At 37.2% G+C, this 19,112-nt stretch overlaps 1 long non-coding RNA gene across 1 annotated transcript in view; it reads right to left on the bottom strand.

The window, feature by feature from the left end:
• The window catches only part of LOC132356519 (uncharacterized), a 60,573-nt gene that overhangs the window by 22,373 nt on the left and 19,088 nt on the right, over positions 1-19,112 (bottom strand). The window contains exon 2 of the long non-coding RNA XR_009499900.1: positions 5,991-6,251. This is a non-coding gene — a long non-coding RNA (uncharacterized LOC132356519). The remainder of the gene's footprint in view (positions 1-5,990; positions 6,252-19,112) is intronic.

Below are 19,112 nucleotides of genomic sequence, written 5' to 3'. Positions count from 1 at the left end.
CCATCACTTCTGGTATATTCTATTCAATTAAAAGGAAGCCACCAGGTCCAGCCTACACTCAAAGGGAGGGAATTGCACAAAAGCATGGAGACAAAGAGGTGAGGTCATTGGGGGCCAACTTAGAGACTATTATTTCTATTTTCTTATATGAACTTCCCCTTTGCCTTATTCTTATTTTTATTCTTTGTACTATACATACTTCAATAACCTTGCTTACAATGCATACACATATCATATGATAACACGTGGTGTGTCTTTAATAAATGTCTATTGTGTTAGGTTGAACAGCCTTGGTCATTCACTTTAACAACTGCAGCAATCATTAATCCATCCACTAAGCACAGATCTGTTTTGAGGACTAGGCACACCATGATTTTTAAAAAGGAAGAAAAACGTCATGCCGTCAATAGTGGGTGTGGGGAGTCAGCACAGAAAGTGAAATTCTAATCCTCCTCCATTCAGTCCTTTAAAAATCACTGATTCAGTGCCTACTATCTGTCAGGTACTCTTCTGACCATAAGGTGTTTTGATTCTGTAGGATAGAGTATGTCTCAGGAAGAAGTTGGAGATTAGGTTCTGGTTGAGAATCAGAGATTGGAGGAGGCTATATTTCTGTGTAAATCTCACACAGAAATTTATAATATTTTTTAGTGAAAAGTTTAACGATTTGCTATTTTTCGTCATGACATCTGCATAAATATCATGTACTCTGCAAAAAATGCAGTGTCCAAATAACCCTCGAGTGAACTTGCCCATGTCAAGGCAGGCACGACTGAATGACCACGCCGAAACGCCATGTGCTCAGGAGGGGTGCCACGCAGTTCCCCTTGGGCTCTGGATCATAACAGTTATAGGCTTAAATTGTCTGAACTATTTTTTTTTGTTAGACAACTGATATCACACAGTTTATCAAAGTGATAGAAGAACTTTTATTTGGTGAGTTGTATTTAAGTACCACAAATACAAAAACGTGCACAAATCATAAGTGTAAAAAAATTTATGTTTTTCTAATCTAGAGAATTCAAAACTCTAGGGAGGTGAAATAAACTTTGAAGATTATAATTTTGTATTTTAGAAAGCTGTGATGCAAATAAGTCTAAGGGCCACTTAGCTCATTCACAACAGCGAAAGGGCCACAGTTCCCACCTCATGGCTCCTGCCCCAAGGCCCCATCACACCACGTTGTTCTATAAGAGAAATTACATATATAGAATCTATCTTAAGAGACTCTTAAACATTTTGTTTATTTATAGTTTAAATATTCAATAGCAAATATTTACATAAGTAATTCTTCATGATAAGATTAACAATAATTAAGTGTTCAAGTAAATTTTGGAAAATTTCAAGTTGAACAAATTTAAATATATTTTTCTATAGTAAGATTTCACTGATCCTCTAATATATTAAAACTCAGTGTTAATTTTGCTCACCATCTAAATGTTTATTAATGTGAATTATATTTTTTTAATATAAATTCTTTTTGCCTATTGAGGATAAACCCAATCTTGCCTTGCTGTATTTTCTTTTTTAATACACATTGGATTTGATTTTCTAGTTTTCTAATATAAATTATTTTTAGGATTTTTTACAACTATATTGAAAAGTAAAATTGACCTGTAATTTTTCTTTTTACATGTCTTTTTTGGCTTTTGATAGGAGGATTATGCTTCTTTTGTAGAATGAGTTGGATATTCCCTCTTTTCTAACCATTAAGAAGAGTTTGTTAAATTCAAAGTTAAATAAATTAAAGATACTCTGCATTTTGAACATTTGGTAGAATTTGCCTGTAGAACCATCTGATTCTGCTGTTTTATTTGAAAATTTTTATTTTTATTTATCTGTTTTATTTGAAGATTTGAAGACTAGTTTAATTGTTTTAATACTTATAGAATTATTCAAGCTTTAACCCTCTTTAGATCATTTCTACGCCTACATTTTCTCAGGAATTTGTCCATTTCATCTCAGATTTCAAAACTGTAGGAATATAGTTGTTGATAGTGTTATTATCTTTTTAATTTCTATTTATAGGAGGAGTCCCTTTTCACTCATAATATTATTTATTTATGTCTTCCTTCTCCTGATCAATATTGTCAGGGGTTCATCTCCTTTGTGGGATTTTTATTTTCATGTATTCCAATTCTGGATTCTTGGATCCCTCACCTGACTTTTGCGTTTCTACAATATATTCCACAATTCTAGTCTCTCCTCTTGATTACGAATGCTAGCATCCTGCATGGCCCTCAGTCCCACTTTCTCCCTGGGTTTGGATTTCCCTGATTTGTTTTGGATGAGATACTACCCACTATTGTAGGAATACGCTCTACATATAACCTTAACCCCTCTTCCCCTTACACTGAGGAGATTTGGATATCATGTGATAAAAAGTAACCAACTCTCAGGGCTTCCCTGGTGGCGCAGTGGTTGAGAGTCTGCCTGCCAATGCAGGGGACACGGGTTCGAGCCCTGGTCTGGGAAGATCCCACATGCCGCGGAGCAACTAGGCCCGTGAGCCACAACTACTGAGCCTGCGCGTCTGGAGCCTGTGCTCCACAACAAGAGAGGCCGCGATAGTGAGAGGCCCGCGCACCGCGATGAAGAGTGGCCCCCACTTGCCGCAACTAGAGAAAGCCCTCGCACAGAAACGAAGACCCAACACAGCCATAAAATAAAATCAATTAATTAGGGGCTTCCCTGGTGGCGCAGTGGTTGAGAATCTGCCTGCCAATGCAGGGGACTCGGGCTTGAGCCCTGGTCTGGGAGGATCCCACATGCCACGGAGCAACTGGGCCCGTGAGCCACAACTACTGAGCCTGCGCGTCTGGAGCCTGTGCTCCGCAACAAGAGAGGCCGCGATAGTGAGAGGCCTGCGCACCGCGATGAAGAGTGGTCCCCGCTTGCCACAACTAGAGAAAGCCCTTGCACAGAAACGAAGACCCAACACAGCCATAAATTAATTAATTAATTAATTAAAAAATAAAAAAATAAAAAAAAGAAGAACATTTAAATAACCAAAAAAAAAAAAATCTTAAAAAAAAAAATTAATTAAAAAAAAAAAAAGTAACCAACTCTCTAGTCCACCCTAGTTCTGGTCCTGTAAGCCAATCCTGTCTCAATAAAAAAACATACACTCAGGATGGAACAAAGCAAGTCTCTGAGTCCCAGGAGCTACTTTCCATCTTCTCCTGGCTCCTCTGCACCTCGGTCCCTAACCCTGCCTCTGGAGCTTTGAATTATGTATGATGCCATCACTTGCACCGGGCCAAGGTTCAGACCCTTCCATGCTTCTTCCTGGCCTTTATCCACTTAGCCAGTATCCAGCCTTGGCTACACCTGACACTCTCCACCTTGAAAATAGTCTACTCCATTTGCTTCTTGTGTTTTGCACCCAACTATTTGTGTCTTCAAGGGGGTGTGAGCCACTGAGACAGAGAGAGGAGAAGTCCAGAGAGAAAAAGGGAAATGGATAGGCACTGGAAATGGGTGCCTGAAGAGAGTTCTCCTGACTGAAAATAAAAGCCTGAAGCTGAGGCTTGGGGATTGACTGTACTTGATCCCTCATGTCCATTACCCTTTGGAAGATTTAGCAGCTATCAGGTCTCCACTTAAAAGTAGCATGAATAATTTTAATACAAAAAATAGACCTCTTAAATTAAACAATCTTTTGAATTTTTATTAAATATATTTTAAGTGGATTTTTCTTTCTGCATCATGTACTTTCTACCTAATCTCTGACATGCCACTCACTCACATCTAAGAAATATGTGATACGCTACAGCCTGGTGACTGGATAAGCTGCTCCAGCTCTCTGTGTGCCCAGTATTCACTTACAATTTTCTAATGCCTGCACTTCATCTTGATGTGGCTTAGTACCCATGTGACAACAGAAGTCAGGCTGTTTATTTCCTTGCCCTTGACATTATTTTGTTAAATGCTGATAGCAGACGTAAATATGAAAATGCTCTAACTAAAGTGACTATGATAGTTTATTCTATAATTTTCCCATTTTTCTCCTTTCATAAATTGGCAAAGAATCTCAACAGTCAAAGCCTCGGAAAGAAAATTCTTCAACTCTTTTAAGCTGTTTAACAAAGGCTGTGTCTTTTTTAATCTCCTATGTGGGGATCAATGCTAAAAGGAATAAACAGATTCTCTCCCTGAAGAAAACTGATATCAAATGAACCTAAAAAATCATCTTTGTTCAGTATCAATCATTTGCTTAATTATCACTAACTTCAGAGCTCTTTTTTTTTTTTTTTTTTTTTTAAATTTTTATTTATTTATATTTATTTTTGGCTGTGTTGGGTCTTCGTTTCTGTGCGAGGGCTTTCTCTAGTTGTGGCAAGCGGGGTCCACTCTTCATCGCGGTGCGCGGGCCTCTCACTGTCGCGGCCTCTCTTGTTGCCGAGCACAAGCTCCAGACGCGCAGGCTCAGTAGTTGTGGCTCACGGGCCTAGTTGCTCCGCGGCATGTGGGATCTTCCCAGGCCAGGGCTCGAACCCGTGTCTCCTGCATTGGCAGGCAGATTCTCAACCGCTGCGCCACCAGGGAAGCCCCAGAGCTCTTTGAATTAGAGACAAGACCACAATGACAGAGAATATAGAAGGCGTCCTTTAATCCTTGAATTAAGGGCTCTTCTGCTGTCTCTCTCTCTTATTTGTCACATCTAACAATCTGGAGGTGAATGTGCTTAATAGGCTTTGTCTGCGAAAAGCTTCATTTCTTTTTTGTGAAGGAAGCTATAGTCTTGGACTTGTCTCCTCATGCACTCCACCTTTTGACAGCACTGAGCCTTTATTTATGAAAGAAGTTTAATTAACGCCCTTGGATACACTGTTAACCTTTGAAATGGTTTCCTGATGCATGGAGGCCCTTTCTCTCCTGCCAGGAATTGATTTTGGAAATGGCCCTGCCTCTTTGTGGCTTAAGGTTCAGAGAAAGGAAGAGACCATGCAAGATGTAGCAAGGCAGGGATGAGAGCCTTGTGAAGTGTAGTGATGGAGCATTTGCATCAGTACCTGGAAAGTATAGATCATCAAAAATGTGGGGAATCAACTTCAAAGAAGATGATGGTTCTCTGAAGAGATTAGAATATCATTCCACTGAAACAGAACCATAGCACTGAAAATAGAAGGCAGGTTTCAAATAAACTAAAGCAAGCCTCTCACATTTCTAGCAAGATAATACAGATTTTTAAAAAATGGCATAGACGATGGAGACACAGATCAGGGAAGGAAGGACACAACTTTTGGGCCAGGAGATTTTACTGTATTTTCCTGGCATGGCTCCCGGAGACCTTGGCAAAGAAAAGGATGCCAAAGAGTTATTCTTCAGAGGCTTTATTCTATTAATGTAGATATTATTCAGTGTATAGTTGTTTAATGGGACAGATGTTATTTAATTAACTGCTATTTTAGAAAAGTGATTTTCCAAAGCAGAAGCAGTGTTATGGGGCAGAGTGTGTGGGGAGAAGTATTGCAGAAGTTTCCTCGTGTTTGCGCTTACCTATTCCAATAGTAACTCTTGGTATAATTAAATTACTGCGGCCCTCAATGTGTTTCCATGGTAGGACAGTCAATGGAGACTCCACAATTTGTCATCTCAATTATGGCCTTCAGAAGAAGACCATATTGGTTTGTTTGCATGGAAGTTACCAAAAATACAATCTGCACTGATAAAAATAAATGAAACCTTGTTCTCAGTTATATTATTATCACTTCAGTTTTTAGATATTCACTTATAGAAGCTATTTGTCTTCTATACTAGCGATACAGATTGCTTATTGAATTAACAAGGACCAAGCAATAAAGATCTGAGAACAATAACAATTCGGAGCCTGCTGGACTATAAAAAAATTCCATTTTATCCATCAAATTGTAAGTGTTAAGCTGTCTGTCGCCTAATGAGAAATACCACTGCACTGTGTTTCCCCTCTAAAACCCTGGAATTTTCAAATTAGGAGATAGGTGTATGCTTGAGGCTACGTTATCTACCTTCATAGTTTTAGCCAACATGGCACATTCTGTGGAGAACGATGAGAACTGGCTAGAAGTGAAAGAACGCTCTTTTGGCCAGGCCAGTGCCTCCCAGACACATCACTCCTCACTAATCGGGAGCCACAGCAGAGCCCTTCTGGTAATCCACTCACTCCTCCACTGGTGAGGACCACTCAGCCAACTGCTGCTCTGGCATGTGTTCTCCTGGCAAGGTCCGTTCAGATGAGTGCAGCCCAAGAGATGGGACCTGGCCCGAGGCTGTAGAAGAAGAAAAGGCAGGACAAGTCATGAGTCACCAACTCTTCCAAAGTGAGGGGATGTTGCAGGCTCTGGAGTTTCTCTGACTTGAGCAGGTAGCCAATTTCCTGGAGCATGATCTTATTTTAAGATTCCTTCTGAATTTTATCACGAATGTTCAGGATCTTAGATGGCAGAGGATCATAAAATCTAACCTTTATTTTGCAGGTGAGAAAATGAAGGACCAGGGAGCAGTAATTTCCAGTAATTTCCCAATGGTGGACAGCTTCATAAGAAGCAGCCCCGTCTCTACAAGTGTCTGATTCTCAAAATTCTTAGTCGGAGGTTTTTACCAATATGTAAGGGAAATATAATTTTGATGTATAACCAGAACAGAAACAGCAGAAATGTAATTTTATCTTATCAATGTTAAGAGATTGTGACGGAACGCGTTCCCTTCCGTCCAGCACATACTAAGCGCTGAGAAAGAGTATCACTGTGATGCTACTGCTGCTTCCCAGAGTTTTTAGGAAGGTGGGAGGGAGGAAGGAGTCTACGTATTTCCTCTTCCTTTAAACCTACAATAAGGCCAGGATTAAACTGAGATCTCCATGCAGCACTTATCATTGTTCACTGGACTATAATGAAAAGTATTCACTTTCTAATTTTCCAGGAGACAGCAAACATCATGTTGTCATCTCTGAATATTAGCTAACATTCTGGTCTTCTGGAATGATAGTCAAGGATTGAAGTCTGTCATAGCCACTTAGAAACATATACAATGATTCCAGTCATCAATTTTAGTATAACCTTAAGCACCTGAATAAATGATTGGTATCTAGTATGCATACATCTGGTCACGACCTCCATGCTCCTAATTTCCTTCCCTGTACTGTACTTTATAGAATACATATAAAATACCAATTTTCATAGTATTTTTCACCATCTGCACTGTGAACACTCAAGGTCAATGGTTCTTGAACTTTGAAGCGCATCACATTGCTGATACCCACTCCCAGAGTTTCTGATGTGGTAGTACGTATGGGGTAGAGTCTAAGAATGCGCATTCCTAACAACCTCCCACGTGATGCTGGTGCTGCTGACCAGAGGACCACACTTAGAGAACCATCGCACTATTCTGTGGAGATTTTAAACACAGAGGTTGCAGATGTGGGGAATCAGGCACAAGAGGAGAACCATGGAAAGCGGGTAACTCTCATTCATGCTCAAACACAAGGGGAGCGGTTTCTTTTATTTTGGGGGCAAGAAAATTTACAGAATACATTGGCAATTTTTATTACCTCAAAAATCCATTTTATGGGAATCATTTTAAACCTAAATTTGCAAACATGTATATGAGAAGTATTTAACTAATACTGCATCATGCTATTTAGCAGACAAGGTGCTGCTTAGTAATTAAAGTTAGACACACTTGGATTTGAATGCTGTTTCTACCAATTACCAGTGATGGAACCTTGGAAATGTGTTTTAACCTCTCCACCTCATCGATAAAATGAGGGTTATAACAGTGGCCACTGACAAGGTTGTCTAGTGAAATTCTTAGTTCAGTACTTGGCACTGCATGGGAAACAGTAAGCACATTTTAAGTCATAGAATTAGCACAATAGCCACAGTAATACTCATTGTAACTAGGAAGTAGGCTAGTAATAATGTGAAGAAAATTTACAATTATAAGGAAGATAGTACCCAAATCTAATTTCAGTCTTTGTTATAGTTTTGCCTCCTTATATAATTTTTGCTCTATGTATGATAGTTAGAATTGACTGATTTAGTTTTAAGACTTTCATTTTTAGTATTCTTCATTAGAGTGGCAACACTAGATGGGAGATAAGAAAAAACAAAATGGGCAGATATTTTCAAAATTTAGATACCATAAGTCTAATGAATAAGGAATTTATGTGTACCACTTCTTTTGATATGAACAAACAGCTACAGGAGAAAGACACATTCCTTGTGTTGTTCACAGTGGTGAAGACCATGGTTCTAAGAACACTTGAAAGCCAAGTGAGTTACACCTGATACCATATTTCTCTGGTATGGCTATTGAATAACAGTGTCCTAGAACATAAGAATTTGGGCTCTCAGTAAAAATAAGATTTTATTCTTCCCTAAGTGCACCCAGGTTTTATTTCTACTAAGTACTAGAGAGTAGGTGTTTTACATAGGTAGATTGAAACTCTAGGCTTTATCCTTTCAGCCGAGTCAGCAAATACTTTGAGTACTGACCTTTAGGCAGCAGTGCAAGTCTCATCCATCTGCAAAGGTGTAAAGCTGAATAGGAAATGGAGCTGTCCCTCAGGCTCTCTGCATAGGAAGGGAATTTTTCATTGTGACCCTATCATTTGTTCATAATAACAGGCTCGCTTCAATATGAACAACATGTTCATTATGAAAATCAAAAAATGAAGGACTTACAAGACACTGTGGATATAAATATTATGCCCTTTTTAACTGACAAGTGAAATGAAGCCAAGAAAGATGAAGTACGTCCCATAGGCCACACAGTCAGTGGCAGAAACATACTTCAAAAGTTTTGATCTTGAGTCCCTGTCAACATTCACCTTCCACATCCAGTGCCACTTTTCCTTGTCTTGGCTTCAATGTTGACTAATCTGACTCTTTTGAGAAGGAATTTCTTTAAAGATAGCAGAATTGGAGAGTCCTCAGAAAATGTTCTCTTTTATAAATCTCAATTTAAAATTAAAAGAAGCTGCTATGAAAGCCTGAAAGAAAATGAAACACGATTAATTAAGCTTGTAAACTAACCAAAGAGATGTGTAGCCATGTTAATAACTGTAATAACCATCATGGCCAATTTGTGAAACTTCAGAATTTACATCACAGGATTACAAATGAGGCAAAAAGAATTACCTCTTTTGCAGTGACTGTGGTGTGTGAAAGGCAGGTACATTCTAAAGATGCTAGAATACAATTTCAACTTCTAGCTAACATCCTGCACACTCAGCCTACAAAGTGCTTTTCAAAAGAACAATTTAAATAGACATGGAAAATGAACACTTCCTCTAATAAAAACTCTATGTTCCAAAGATATTTCCACAGTCTTACTATTAGAATGATGTTCAGGTGACAAGTTTATTTATGCATATATACAAAGGATTCATTGTTAAAATGAGCTGAAATTAGAGACAGAACTGAATCTCAACAAAAATTAGCTACTTTTCTATATAAAACTGACATTTCTAGGGATAGGTTCATATTTGTGATATATTTGATACCATCAAACAAAATTCAACCTATAGAATTAGCCATGAACACCTAAATTCCCAACCCACTAAGATCTACAGCAATGGCCTTTATCTCTACAACTAATTCCACATTTCTTCTTATGGTCTTTTGCTTAAATATTGTATTGAATAAGGAACTGTTGACAACAACAGACTAAAAGAAAGTGTTTTAGGGTCAGGTGTGGAAGAGAGGTATTGAACTATTATGATACACTTTACCTAAAAACTATTTAGGAGCTGCTTAATAATGTTCATTCAGCTTTCAGTTAATAAGCTACCTTGGGAAATATCTCATGCAGAAAAGATGCACGAAGGTCTGGATGACAGGGTATCAAGTAGCTTTGTATTTTCCTCCATCACTGGGAAAATGACAACAATGACAGAGATCCACAGATTCTCAACCAGCCGGTGGTTTTAGAAATCTCTGTATAAGAATGAAAGTTCATCCACACACAAAAGCTATATGCAGAACATCCCTCAAAAGAGTTGCCCTCTTGGTCCAGAGGACCCAAGTACAGTCAGATCTAAGAAATACCACAAAAGCTCCTAAAAATAGAACTCAAGAACAAACTTGAAATATGTCTAAAAAGAGTATGATTCCACTTTCCTGTAGTTTATACTGGACTCCTATTTGGTCCCATACCCACTCTTACACTTCACTTCCTTCTCTGCCTGTGTTCTCTACCCCATGCACAGATGTACAATTCTCTTTCAGAGTCCCTGGTTCTATCTTATTTCCCTGGGGGAAAAAAAAAGAAATGGAAAATGGAAGGTGAGTGGGACAAAGATACTTCAATATATAGTAGACATATTTTCTACTATGTCTAGTATTATTGTCCATCTAGTATTATTGACATTGAAATGCAGCTGCACAGCATTTCACACACAGCGACTGCAAATTCCCATGTCACTTATGCTCTGTGGGTAGAGAAGCATCTTGGTCTTCAAAAGTCTGTGTTTGACGTTTAGTCGCTGTGGACACATTCCATCTAAAAATCTCTTAATTTTACTCATGAAATTGATAACATGTATTATAGTATTTTATGAAATGCTATTATTTAATTGAAGCCAAATTCTGTGGATTTTTTATGTTCTTAAATCTCCTTGTCCCATAACAAATAAGTTTCTATTTTTCTGAATGCTCTAGTTTTGAGTTCATGGATTCTCTTCACTATATATCTTCTATCGTGGCAGGCTGACATACTCTCTTTTCCTTAAATAGGTTTTAATACATATTTTTTATGTTCATAATTCTAGCTCTAAGTGGTAAGCAAAGGGAATTTTGAATTAATACACACTTTGAAACCAAGCACTGTACTATTACAATGTCTCCAGAGATTTACTTGTGCATAACAGTTAACTCTGAAGTAAGGTTAGAAAGGTAACATAGATTATTGGAAGAAAAAAGATTTATTATTTTATTACTTTATCTCTAGTTATATATTTTTAAGCATCCAAATGACATTACTCTCATGATTTCAAAAACTAGAAAGTGGTAAATAATATATTAGGAGCATTTGAGAAATTAAAAAGATTCAGGTGGATAATAATTCTTTAAAAGCTCAATTTAATGCCTCTAGAGCATTTACTTTGGATTAATCAGACAATTTTAATCAGTACATTCAATATACATTGCTTATTAACACATATTTCTTCAGGATTAACATCCACACTTCACAATTCACACATATGACATCAGCATTTACCATCTTTGATACCCAACTATTAATATTATGTGTAAACTTTACCTAAAAATTCTTGTCTCATGTCAAAGTGCTCACTCTGTTATTAATAGAAATTATGCAGGAATTAGAAATTAGAAAGAAAGAGGTAATAATCTATGTGTATTTTTACCACAGCTCTTGACACATTTTACTGAAATTGTAAATTTATATCCTATGAATTATAAAATCACAAATTTCCATATCTCTTTCCTCACAGGTCTTTAGATGATATGGTAAGCTCCTCAAAGACAGACAGTGTATTTTAGCTGATGCAGAAACTAGGACTGTGTCTGGCACATAGTAAAAAAGCAATAATGTTTTTGCTAAACTAACTTAAACCTATGGTAAGAGGTTATTTATCAATATTCAAAAGTAGAAGTGGTCCAATATATAACAAACACTGCTCAACCAAATTGATTTTTAATAACGGCTAAATTACATTAACTAAAACACTGAAGGGCTCTTACTTTATACATAAGAACTAAAACTTTAAAAAATGTTAGATGACAGTATAATGAACATCAATATGGTACTTAAAGAAGCCCATGGAACTGAAACTAGGGAACAGCCACAATGTTATGATTAGGAAATAGGTGTGATATATTTTTTAAATGGTATTTTAATAAGTAAATACCAGGCAGTAGAATTTAAAGTTTTATATGCTTATATGTTTTATAAAAATACCAATTAATAATTATTTATTTTTAAATTTTTATTGGAGTATAGTTGCTTTACAATATTGTGTTAGTTTCTACTGTACAGCAAAGTGAATCAGCTATACGTATACATATATCCCCTCTTTTTCTGATTTCCTTCCCATTTAGGTCATCACAGAGCACTGAGTAGAGTTCCCTGTGCTATACAGTAGGTTCTCATGAGCTATCTATTTTATACATAGTATCAGTAGTGTATATATGTCAATCCCTATCTCCCAATTCATTCCACTCCCCCCCCTTCCCCCTTGGTATCCGTATGTTTGTTCTCTACATCTGTGTCTCTATTTCTGCTTTGTAAATAAGATCATTTATACCATTTTTCCAGGTTCCACATATTTGCGTTAATATACAACATTCGCTTTCCTCTTTCTGACTTACTTCACTCTGTATGACAGTCTCTAGGTCCATCCACATCTCTACAAATGACTCAATTCCATTCCTTTTTATGGATGGTTAATATTCCGTTGTATGTATGTACCACATCTTCTTTATCCATTCCTCTGTTGATGGACATTTAGGTTGTTTCCATTAGTAATTATTTTAATGTTTTAATAAAACACGCCTTCGTTTTCCTTCCGCTAAATGATCAAAATGTTTCAACTTTAAAACTAGGAGTTCATTAGTCTGTATTTGTTCCATCACACATAAATGAACACAAAAGAACTATATAGCAAATTTTTCAGACAGACAGCTGCACAGTAAAGAGATTTTACACAGTAGCAGAGCATTCAACGTGAACATTTTCCCCTCCCATCATAAATCAAAGTGATCTTTTTCCCAGTCCTGTACTAATAAGACCTACAAGGCAGGCTGTGTATGAGTGTGTATGGGATGGGTGGGGATGGGAGTTGAGGATAGAGAACTGGTCACAGTAAATTATCAGCCCAGAACCTGACTATATTGTATAGAATGCAAATCCTGTTAATTCACCCCTGCTGGGAAACTTCTAAAAAACTGTCACCAGAGTCCAAGTTTCTTCTTAATGGTCTTGTCAACTAAAGAGCAGGAAAGAGCTCATTTTTATGTACCAGACCATATGCAGAAACAATCTTAAGCAGCAAAGTGCAGCATCGCAAAAAATATTTTAAAACAAATTAAGCTGAATTATATACATACTTCAGGAAAAGCAGTACTTTAAAGTTGAACTTTGTAGACATACTAGAAAAATTGTATAATTAATTTAGCAACCATGGTACAAGGATATGACAATTTGAATGCAGACTAGCATAGAACCTAAGAGGACCACCTCACATATAATCAAGTCGACAGACAGGAACAAATTTCACATTTCCCTTAGCTACACTAGCTTAGAGTTTCACCAAAACTTTAAAGAGGTGAGGGAAAATAAATAGAATGTCTGGGTAACTCACTCTATCACCTGTCTATCTATGTGTGCTTATGTGTATACATCTCCAGGACACTGAACATACAATGTCCTAAGTATAAAACTCTGTGAAACCAGAGACTTTTTAAATATGTTTTCTTCACTGATGTATATACAGTCCCTAGAACAGTGCCTGACACATCGCAGGTGTTCAGTAAGTACATGCTGGATGAATGAATACATTGTATACGCAGTTTTACTTTTGTTTCCAACTGTCCCATTAAAGCTGTTTGGTACCTGTAGTCCATCCCCTGCCCTTGACAGAACAATGAAGACATTTCTACAACTCTTTTGGTCACTCAGATAATAGAAAGGCCTAAGATCACTTTAAGTAATGAATATGATCTCAAATAATATAAATTTCCTTTCCCAGGTAATATCGAAAAGTTCTAACCTGACTCAAGTTAAATCCCAGCTCCTCCCTCAGCTGAAGCCTGTGGCGAGCAGTGGGGATGAAATTCTTTTCCTGCTTCGGCCAGCTGGGGGTGGGGGAGGTTGGATGTAAAAGTGGCAGGAATATTCATGCTTCTGACATGACCATCACTATCACAGGTCAGTGTCATGGTTTCCAGCCCGGGCACATGTTTTAAAGCTGGTGTTCTTGTGCAGGTGCCTGTGTGAGTCCTTTGACAATTCCTCTGTTGCGCCCCACCAATTGCCACTCCCGTGGCGTGGGCAGTGTCTTTCCTTGAGTTTTCAGCTCTGGAAATCGCACTTCAGCTTCTGTCCCTGGTGGTACACCTTTCAGCCAGTTACCACTTGGGTCACCTTACTCTGGCAGGAAAAGCCCTTGGGCAAGATTCATTTTGAAATGGCATCACTATGATGTCCTCTGGCCAAGTATCCACACCTCTATTGACTTGCGTTGGTGGGGAATGCATTTTCTTCCCAGCTACAGAGTTCTTTTCTTCCACACAAGCCACTTCCACTTTCTCAAGCGTGATTGTACTACTGCAGCCCTTTAACTACAAAATTGGCCAAGTCATCCCTGAAAGCAGCCCTTAATAGCCTTGAGCGAAGGGAGTATGACTCCTTAAGGGGAGTATGGCTCTTAATGCCATCTCGACATAGAAACTGTCCTTACAAAATCCTTTCCCAATCTTGCTCAACCTTTCACTATTTTATCTTTTATTGTGAAGGGCCCCTGGAAAGAGACCCAAAATCATGTAACCAGTTCCCAATAAAAAGTTTGAACTTGATTTAATCATTTTCATCTTCCAATTTAATAGCCTGCCTGGTTATTAATATACAGCCACAGATGGCAAATAGGTTCAACTTCCATGCCAGCTCTGATCCAGTCATAGAGCACTGAGTTGAGGAGATCCAAGCTTCAGGGTGAAAATGTCGTTGTTGATTAGTGATGCCTACCAAGGGAGCAGGTGTAGATGTTAGGGACACTCCTTGTGCTGGGCAGGATCTATAAGGGCAGATGCCCTCATGTTTGACCTGTTCATGCTATATTTCCTGTCCTAGCAACATGCCTGGAATCAAGTAAGTTCTTGATAAATATGTGTTGAATACATGAAGAAGGGTGTGTATATGTAAATGAGTGGCTATATACATGTAAGTTAAATTATTTAAATATATAATATTTATACATTAATTTTATATACATATTTAATAAGCTAAATATTATTTAATAGGCCATAGTACAAGTTCAATTACTTGCAACTAATTGTTTCTTATCTTTATAAGAGTAATTTATAAAACCTAAGGCAATAGAAATCCTTTAGGCATAATTAAAAATATAAACTTGAATTCAACTCAAATGACAATTATGACAATTTTAATATCCCTTTCAAAGAAAAGCCTAAACATGGACAATTGCTGGCTACATTACCATACAGAATATGCTTTTAAATAAAGTTAATTCAGGTTTTCAGATTATGTTAGTAGTATCTTCTAAAAAGAAAATTATAATCAGAGATATAAAAATTGATAACTTTATGACTTGAAGTACATATTATTTGATAACGATTGGCAATTATTCATCCTCTATTTGCTGATATTAAATTTATAATGGGCTTAATGGTTGTGTTGAGTAATTGATGATACAGATCCAAAGATACCACTGAGAACACAATACTCATGTAAATGTAAACGGAGTTACATCGTAAGAGATGAGGTAATGAGAAAGATCAGTTTAAAAACATTAATTAAATTATATATCTGGAGAGGCAGCATTATTCTTTCAGTTTTTTATTTACAATAACATGGGAAAGACTTTAGGAAATATCCACATGTAAGGCACCTTCGCATAAAGGTTAAAAACTTTAGGCATTTATCTGAAGAGTTTCTCCATAGAATGCTATACGTGTGGGAACTTAGAAGACATCTGGATGTTTGGCTATTTTTGAAAATTTGTCATTTGAGTATTTAACTTCATGAAAACGTGCCTTGTTGTAGAGTATTTCAGATTTCTAAGTGTTATTATATAGATTGACAATGGACTTAATTCAATAACAGTAAACAGCCAAAAAGGGGAGAAGCATGCAGTAGGGATCATACAAATCTATTGGTTATAAATGGTGGTAAAAATCAATTTCAAACAAGTACCTTATCAATGATTTGCAAATCAGAGCTAAGTGACAGAAAAAAAACCCCCACTATTTTGGAAAATAAGATATCTGTATCCAGGCAATAGCAATGGTTGGACACCAGGCAAAAGCTATTTCAACTCTCTAAGTTTTGGTTTCCTACGTTAAAAAAAAGCAGGTTAAACTTAGTAATTACTAAGGAAATGTCAGAAAGCACAAATTTTATAAAGGCAACCCTGGCTAATGGAGCCCCTGTGAAGGAGAAAAAAAACGGAATACAACAGAAGATATATATGCTTAGTTACGCTTAATTGTGAATCGTTTTATGTGGGCAAGTGGAAAGAAACCATACTATCTCCTGAGGACAAAATTCAGCAGGAGCTCTATGCTCATGCAACATTCAAGGGGATGTGAATGACAAAGGACAAATCACCCCTGATAATGTTCAAGGGGCACTTCTTCCAATAGTTTTCAGTAGCACTGTTTGTATATACAAAAAATATTCTATTTTAATAATGACAGCAGTGTCTTAACTGTGAACTTGGCAGAAATATAGTCCCAGTAATATTAAATTTTCAGTGTGACAAACCTCACCACAACTGCATTCTTGATAACCAATCTATAGGTGTAGACAAATGAGTATGGAGTTTAATTCAATTTTAAAGAAGATTAATATTATTATTTGAGTGTAGTAATTGGAACACTAAAAGGAGATATCTTTAAATACCACTTTCAAAACCAGTTAAAGGAACTAGTACTTTAGTCTGAATATATCCTAAACCTTCCTAAGCAGACAAGACAGGCATTCTAGACATGGATTTACACTATTAACTTAGGTATACATAAGGAACCAACCATAATGTATGATTCACAAATATCACCTCAAAAGCTACTCTGAGCACCTGCCTTGTACTTATGCCATGCTAGGCTCTGTGAGCTGAGATAGAAATACACACGTTTATTCCTAAAATCTTATAATTGATCCTTTCCTGCCTGCCGAAGCACTGCCCAGTACCAATGATCCTTTATCTGAAATTTAGCCTCACCAAAACCTGAAGGAATTCTAACTGACAATGAACTCCAGGACCACCAGCAGAGGAGAATGGAATTTATTTTTCTGCCCCAAACCCAGTGTCCATAATCCAGTGTTCACTAGGCTTAGAATAAGGCCTGACCACATTCTCCAGTTGTCATAAAGACTGGCTTTTTGCCCTCCTGAGAGAACTGACTCTTCCTGCCACTGGGGCTGGAGTTCTGCCTTAAAATTTAGACCTTTTGGCTGGACAGTGAACCCATTAGGTTTTATCAACAACCCTCCAGCCTCAGGGGCCAGACACACTCCCTCCACCCTTCCATTGCCAGCTGGAGGCTTACTTAAAGCTAGACTCTCCTGTAATAAACCATAACAGAAAAGAATATGAAAAAGAATATATATATATATATATATATATATATATATATATATATATATACATATATATGTATATATATAAAACTGAATCACTTTGCTGTACACCTGAAACTAACACAACCTTAAATCAACTATGCTTCAATTTAAAAAATGTGGATTTAAGACTCAAAAAAAAAAAAGCTAGAATCCCCTGAAACTTAGGTGATAGCAGTCCCCTCACTGCGTCCTTACCCCTGTCTAGTGACTTCCTGCTTCCATGTCCTAGTCAACAGACTGGACCTCTGGGAGAGTAACCCTACCCTCCCAGTCACCAGAGTCACCACTGTTTCCCAGACACTCTTATATAAAACACCAGCCTTCCCCATGTGGAGACCAGCTCTCCACAAGGAGAATCCCGTTAGCCTGATTCTGTCTCTATTATTTTTCCCCTTCATCTCTATTGAGGTCCCTGCACATCTCACAACTGAGGAGAAACAATACTTGTATATGTGAAACAGTTAGAAGGTAAAGCAAACATTTTATAATAATTGATTGAGTAGATACAACCAAGAACTAATTCATATAGTATAGTCTTCATATGTCACAGGAGAATATCAAAAGGAACATACTTCATTGCAACATTATTCACAATAGCCAAGACGTGAAAACAACCTACTTGCCTATTAATGGGTGAATGGATAATAGAATATTACTCAGCCATAAAGATAAGGAAATCTTGCCATTTGTAAAAACATGGATGGACCTGGAGGGTATCATGCTAAGTGAAATAAGTTAGACAGAGAAAGACAAATACTGTATGATTACACTTATATGTGGAATCTTAAAAAACACCAAATTCTTAGACAAAGAGATCAGACTGGTGGTTACCACAGGCAGGGGGTAGAAAGTGGTGGAAATGGGTGAAGGTGGTTAAAAGGTGCAAACTTCCAGGTATAAGATACTAAGTACTGGGATGTAATGTACAGCATGGTGACTGTAGTGAACACTGCTGTCTGTTATATTTAAAAGTTGAGAGTAAATCCTAAAAGTTCTCATCACAAGGAAGACATTTTTTTTTTGTATTTATATAAGATGATAGATGTCAACTAAACTTATTGCGGTAATCATTTCAGAAGATATTAAGTCAAGCCATTATGCTGTACACAGACTTCTACAGGGCTGTAAGTCGATTATATCTCAATAAAACTGAAAAATGTAAAAATATAACGAGAGAAAAGTGAAAGAAAGAGATATGAATAGTGCACAAAAACATAAAAATTTCCTTAATGCAGACAAATTGTTATCCCAAGAGAACTGACAGAAATGCTATTAAAACTAATATCAGATACCAAAAAGGAACATATTACATGTAAGTAATTAATTGCATAACTTCACTAGATACACTGGTCACTGTCCACGATTCCTGATTGGGATGATGCATAATGGTTCCTCGTCCATGGCATATGTAAAGTGATGTTACTTCTGCGAAGGAACGTCTTTGGACTACCATTTAAATAATTTAGATTCTGGAAAATATTCACATTCTAATTCCTCTCAAAGTGCAAAATACCTTCCATTAGACTTCATGATGAACATAATGAAGCTTTTAAAAGCATGTAAAAGTAATATTCAGAACTCATGTTGAAGCTATTCGTGGAAAGCATTTCAGTATGGCTCATTTAAGTTCACTGCTGCCACTTGGTTGAGATGAATGAGCTCACAGATTTGTGGTTATTATTCAACTGAAGACAGCTTCCCAGAAGGCCAAATTAATAGAGCACATCCTGCCAGGTTCTGCTTTGAAAGTTGTATCTTCACAGTGAAAAGAAACAAACATCAGAGGACTAAAATATAAGACTGGCTTA

Source organism: Balaenoptera ricei, chromosome 21 (assembly GCF_028023285.1).
Source record: "Balaenoptera ricei isolate mBalRic1 chromosome 21, mBalRic1.hap2, whole genome shotgun sequence".
Lineage (NCBI taxonomy): Eukaryota > Metazoa > Chordata > Mammalia > Artiodactyla > Balaenopteridae > Balaenoptera > Balaenoptera ricei.
This window is presented reverse-complemented; position numbering and strand designations above follow the sequence as displayed.